Source organism: Crinia signifera, chromosome 6 (genome assembly GCF_055691185.1).
Source record: "Crinia signifera chromosome 6, ASM5569118v1, whole genome shotgun sequence".
Lineage (NCBI taxonomy): Eukaryota > Metazoa > Chordata > Amphibia > Anura > Myobatrachidae > Crinia > Crinia signifera.
In genome coordinates, this window is record NC_139222.1 from 189,912,121 (window position 1) to 189,919,172 (window position 7,052).

Genomic DNA, 7,052 nt, shown 5'->3' on the forward strand with positions numbered 1-7,052 from the left:
ATCAAATGGAGCAGTGGCGTACCAGATTTGCGTCCCCCCCTCCCCCCCCCACACGGGATACGGTCATATTGTCTACAGCATTTAGGTCTACAAGCATTAGGTGTACACCACTAGGTCAACCTGCATTTAGGCCGACCTGCATTTAGGTCGACATGACTGAAGGTCGACATGACTTAGGACCTGCATGTTAATCGACCATGGGTGATGTTACTGAACAATATTGTCCAAGCCATGAGACGGCCAGTATCTTTAACATCTAGTGTGTATGGGGTTAAAAAAAAAATAATATATATATATATATATATATATATATATATATATTCATTTGATTGTGTATATATATATATATATATCACCAAAGATTGACCCCAAGTGCGCCCTTAAGTTGTGAGCAGCTACTCTAAAACCCCCCCTGTTAGTGGGAGGTAGTGCTAGAAATGGGAAAAAAGAGGTATAGAGAGCGCTTTTACCACCAATTGAAAATTACACCAATTACCGTTATATGCAATACAGTACAATGTATAATCATAAAACCAGAGTGCTTTTATTAAAAATTTCAAGAATCACATCTGGAAATTATATCCTTTTCGGAAATAAGAGTAACCCGACGCGTTTCGTCTTGAAAAAGACTTCATCAGGGGTTTATCACGAGATATGATATTAATACGCTTGTACCGGCGTATTATTTCTTCAATGTTGTACAGGTTATAATAACCTTCCCCTCAATGGGGCAAACTCCAAATATCCAAAATACAGTATAAAACACATGCATTGATGTGTTGTGTCTTCTATGATTTACAGGCTGTAGAAGCCTTCCCTTCAGAGGAATGGGTTCCAGATGTTTCCCTTATGGGGTCAAAGGGTATGAAATGTGTCCCCAGTCTTCTTCGAGTAAATCTTTGGGGCACCAATATATGTAGTTTTCAGATTAATAAAGTGACCATCCCATTACAAGGGGTTGTCAGCGAGGTCCATTCGGTTTATTTGGCCTGATCCAACAACTCAGGTCCACAATATCTAGTGATCCGCTGAAAAATAGATTACATGCATGTAGGTGGCAGAAAAGTGGGTTCAGTCACAGTTCAATCTCTGATCTGAGTTGGAAGTACTGCACAGATCGGCAGACAGTTCTGTGCAGTACTTCCAACTCAGATCAGAGATTGAACTGTGACTGATTACACCGTAATGCCCATTACACATTATGCCACACACAGCAATGCCCATTGTACATTATGCCACATAAGTGCTCTTACCTACATACTCGTTGCCAGGAGTTACATGCTCATTGCCAGGAGTTACATATTCGATGCCAGGGTTTACATGTTCCTTTCCAGTGGGTTACATGCTATTTGCCAGGGGTAGTTACATGCTTGTTGCCTGGAGGGATTACATGCTCATTGCCTAGTTGGGATAACATGCTTGTTGCCCAGGTGGGATAACATGCTTGTTTATGACTGGAGAGACCAGTAGTACATGTGCGTCATTTATGCCAGGAGAGAACAGTAGTGTATGTGCCTCATTTATGCCAGGAGAGAACAGTAGTACATGTGCCTTGTTTATACCAGGGAAGAACAGTACTGCATATGCCTCATTTATGGCAGGACAGAACAGTAGTGTACATGCCTCATTTATACCAGGAGAGAACAGTACTGCATGTGCCTCGTTTATACCAGGAAATAACAGTAGTGCATGTGCCTCATTTATGCCAGGACAGAACAGTAGTATACGTGCCTCATTTATACCAGGAGAGAACAGTAGTGCATGTGCCTCATTTATGCCAGGACAGAACAGTAGTACATGTGCTTGGTTGACAACCATAGATGTAGCTATAAAGTGGTAGTAAAATGTTAAAAACATACCTCTCAACTGTCCCAATTTTAGTGGGACAGTCCTGCTTTTTTGGAATTGTCCCGCTATCTGACCCACGGGTAGCAGTGTTCTGTGAGGGGGAGGGCAGTTGGGAGTCCCCTTGTTGCTCTGCATAGCATGTGCATAGTGTCTCATCACAGGAGACAGAGGGGGCATAGCAGCAGCTCACACAATTCACAGAGTTTCCGCCATGCGTGAGACTGCTGCATTGCATTTTTTAAATGTTGAATGTTATGTAAAAGTACAGTACATAACACACATCATATAGCCACCTATGTGTGGACAGTGTAATTAATATATAATTAAGTTGCATTAACCCTTTAAAAAGCAATTGGTACTTGTTTCCTAGCACGGCGCCCATCGCATGGTATACCATAAGCCTTACAATGGTATGGGATGTAATGCAACGCGATGGCACCCGATGTTATACAATTTTAAAATCGTATACCATTGTATATGGCATACAATGCCATACAATGCAATGCGTTGCAATTTTAAAATTGTATAAGCACCCTAATGGGTGCTTTCAATGTTAAATGGCCCCCTATTAGATTATTAATTGTATAAGCACCTTAATGGGTGCTTATAATGTTAAAAGCACCCCCACGACACCCCCACTATCAACGCCAACCCGAAGCGTGGCGAGCGCAGCGAGCCCGCGAGGGGCGGCGGTACGCATCCTCCGACCTTGTCATACCCCCACCATCCACGTCGGCATGGAGTTGATTTTATATAGTGTGGCGAGCCACCGAGCCCGAAGCATGTAAAGTAATAAGCGGCCGCTCACCACGCTTCGGGCTCAGTGGCTAGCTGCGCTCTCCACACTATATGAAATCAACTCCACGCTGATGTGGACAGTGGGGGTATTATGAAAAGGTCGGAGGACGCGTACCGCCCCCCCTCGTGGGCTCGCTGCACTCGCCATGCTTCGGGTTGGCGTTGATAGTGGGGGTGGCATGGGGGTGCATTTAACATTGTAAGCACCCAATAGGGTGCTTATACAATTAAAATTCGTATAGGGGGACCATTTAACATTGAAAAAAACCACTAGGGTGCTTATACAATTTTAAAATTGCATCGCATGCGGGCATATGGCATGCGTTGTTATATAATGTATACAATGCCGTGCTAGGAAACAAGTACCAAGCAATTAAATCCATATGGAAGTATTAATTAAGTTCAAATCAGTATAAACACTTTTTGCGTTTTCCTTTAATAAATCTAATGGGACTCTGCTCTCTTGCTCTAGAACAGTTGCAAATGTCTATGTATTAATGTGAATAAGTCAGTGTGTGAAGGCTTCAGGCCCCCTTAATCAGAAGCTGCCGCAACTCATCATAATCAGTTTGCATTTACAATGGGATATAGCACCTTCAAGTGGCCCTTTTACTGTTTGTCTTTTTTTTGGGGGTCAGCAAGAGATGAATTTTTCATGAAAACATACTGTACTTACTGTGCTTTGCAACCTTCACCTCTGGGATATGGGTCAAAGGGTCGACTATATTAAGGTTGACAGTCATTAGGTCGACTACTAGTCGATACATTAAAGAGGTCAACATAGCTCAGGCCAATAGGGTTGAAAGGTCCACATAAGCAATATGTCGACATGGTTAAAAGGTCGACAAAGGCAGACATAAGTTATTACGTTTTTTTTTGCCTCTATGTTGACTTACATTGACATGGACACTGTATAAGTGTACCACACTTCGCTCGCCATGCTTCAGGTACGGTGCCTAGCTGAGCTTGGCACACTATTATATGCTCCCTCTGGACCAGATGTACTAAGCCTTAAACAGTGATAAAACGGAGAGTGATGAACCTCAAACCAATCAGCTTCTACGTATCATTTTTCAAACACAGCCCGTGACATGACAGTTCTGACCAATCGGATAGCAAAGTAAGTATGAAAAAACACCTGTTTTGTAAAAAAAAAAAAGTGAAAAACTACATTACCATACCTCCCAACAGTCCCGATTTTATCGGGACAGTCCCGAATGTCAGGGCCTGTCCCGATGTCCCACCCGCGGGCGGCAGTGTCCCGCGGTGTGGGGGGGCTGTTGGGAGTCCCCCCGTCAGCTGCTAAACAGCAGGGAATAAACGCTGTGCCCCCAAATTAGGCCACGCCCCCGAAAATTTCGGCATCGTCCCACCTGCAGAACTTCAAAATTTGGAAGGTATGCATTACTATTGTATGTGTTGACAACCATGCCGACTGAAGGTATGTTGATCCTTTTTATTGTTCAACCTATGGCCTATCGACCAATAGTGGTCGACCTATTGACTGTCGACATGCCGACCACATTCCCACCTCTGAAAATGAAAGGAGTAGAAAGCACCAAATACACCCCAGTCACCATAAAGATGCATAAAATATTTTGTTGCGCATGCAAAGAAGGAAAAATCACAGTTTGCTGTGGGGAAACTCTACACAATTGGAAATCACATAATTTCTCCCGTCTTCCACCACTGACTAGGCATTTACATAGTTGATTTATTTGCATACATCATGTCTCTGGTTCCATTTATATATTTTTTATTTAACTTGACTCTGTGTCCTGTTTGCTGTTCTCTTTTCTTGGACCTCTGCCATGAACAATTCAATATGACCTATTGTGTATTAGCCAATAACGATTGTTTGCACATTCAGCTTGGTTTCGCCTGAGATCTTGTCATACTGTAGTCTCAGATCTTGTGTTCATTCTCTTACAAATATTGAGCCTGATTTAACATCAGTTGGCCTGCAGCGAATTCGCTGTGGGGAAATATGATAAATGCGTATCACATGTGCAGGGCCGCTGTGCAAATGCCTTTGGCGACTATATCCCAGTGGCCGAGGTGTTCGCACAGAGAGGGGTGGGCAGAGAGAGAACAGGGGACTGGCGCATGGGGATGCCCAGTGTTTCCTGGGCATGCCCATAAAAATGGTGGGTGCACCCAAAAAACAATGGGCGTCAAAGCATGCATGGGGCAGGGGGCTGACGTCACATGATGGCAACTACAGGATAGCGGCAGAGGATGCAGATCAGGGAGAGTGCCTCTCCTGCCTGCATCCTCTGCTGAGTGGGTAGTGCCAGCCCTGAGCTGGTCGCTGGTCTGTGACCCCAGTCAGCTACTCTACTGCAGACTGAGATGCTGAATTCAAGGGCGGATTGGGATCTAAAAGTGGCCTCACATAGGCAGCACCAAATCAAATGTAGATGGAGCCAACACTAAAATAGGCGGGATTAATACATCACACCTCCAGATAGACCCACTCCTGTCCCTTTAACAGATATCACAATGGATATAGATGGGCCGCCCATCTTAGATGAGTATTTGTAGCATCGGGGACTCTGCTCTGTGAGTTGGCAAATGTGTGTGTGTGTAGAAACAGGAATGGAATGGGGCCACTACTCTGGTAAGGGTCAGATCATAAAAATTTGTGACTGGTTGATAAGTGGCCTCACAGGTGTGCTGGCCTACCGGGAATCTTCCCTCTAATGGGCCCCACACACAGAACAATTTTCAGGCATTTTCTGAGCGATTTTACTAAATCCCGCAGAAAAATGCCTGAAACTGCATGTAAATCGCTGTGTGTGTAGTCCATACAGCGATTTACATGTGCGTCCCCTGCACAAGATTCAGAACGGCCCCGTTGGTAAATTCGGTGACAGTCGCTGAGATGCTCCTGCTCATCTCCTGCATGTGTGGCGCGGGGATGAGCAGGGCCATCTGAGCGACTGTCACTGAAGATGCCGCCAAGAAGCCCCACTGTCACCACCCTGCTGAAGCCGATGCCGCCCGGAAGCCTGAAGATGTATATATATAGTCCTATAACACAGGCGTTCAACCAATGAAATGACCAGCACATCAATTGAAATGCAAATATCAACTTGCAAACTCCAACACATTTATTGTGAGCACACACAGGCCATGAGCAACAATACTTATCCACGGGCAGCAATCGATCAACATATAAGGATCCTAGAGCAGCACATACAGAACCGTGGGATCATGCTGACGGGCCGTTTCGTTTCAGCACGCCTTTTTCAAAGGTTATCAATCTTAATAATGTCCAGAACAGCCTTAAAACAGTGGTGGAATAAACCATACTCACCCATGGTGGGGGTGCATGCGATGCTCACCTGGCTGGATAGCCGCCATGTCTCCCTCTCAGCGCCGTTCGGCACCCCGGTCCGTTACCCGGAAGTATGTCACCGGGTCCGAACCAGTACACAGCGCCGGGGACAGGACAGGCAGACACACATGCCGGAAGTTGTCACAACGCATCCTCATCACCATGGTTACCCGGCTTTTCCGAAATACCTACACATACATGATATTATAAGAAAATAAAAAATAAAAAAATTAGAAATGTACATATGCTATCATATCCACTGCATGGTCACTTATTAAATGTCATACTAGACTTATCCAAATTTATATATGATCAATTACACGATCATGATGTTAACCCATTACATCACGTAATATGACCACGCACAGGATATATTATACACAACACTATCACATATAAAATAATAAAAATCAAAGGAAACCTATGAGGAAATAACTCTAAACAATCAAGGAACAATAATGTAGTGTCACCAAGTATCAATAGGCCAGTTTGGGTCATATAATGACCCACATCGGGCCAACAGGATTCACCCACACGGATCTATATGAAAATGGACATATTCAATTCTTCATTAAGTCCATTGGGAGCAAGGGATTGTAAATTATAGATCCATTGGCTCTCTCGCTGGAGCAGTCTCTTATGTCTATCACCCCCTCTTCTCAGGGGTGGGATATGATCAATAGGCATAAATTTGAATTCATTCATCCGATGATCACTAGCTGCAAAATGCCTTGCAACCGGGGGGGTGGTGTTATCCACCTTCAGTAAGGCCATCTTCACCGAGGAGTGGTGCGCTGCAATCCTCTCTTTTAGGGTCCTCACCGTCTTGCCAACATATACTTTTTGGCATGGGCAAACGACTATATATATATACAACAAATCTGGTATCACAGTCCATTCGATGTTTAAGCTCATATACATGGCCTGTGGTCTTGTGCTGCCAGTTGCTGCCCGTAATAATGTGCTTACAATTCACGCATCCAGAGCACTTGAACACACCCTTTTTAGTGTCAAGCCAGGTGCCCACTCTATCCACTCTTGGACTGATGTCCGAATAAGTGATTTG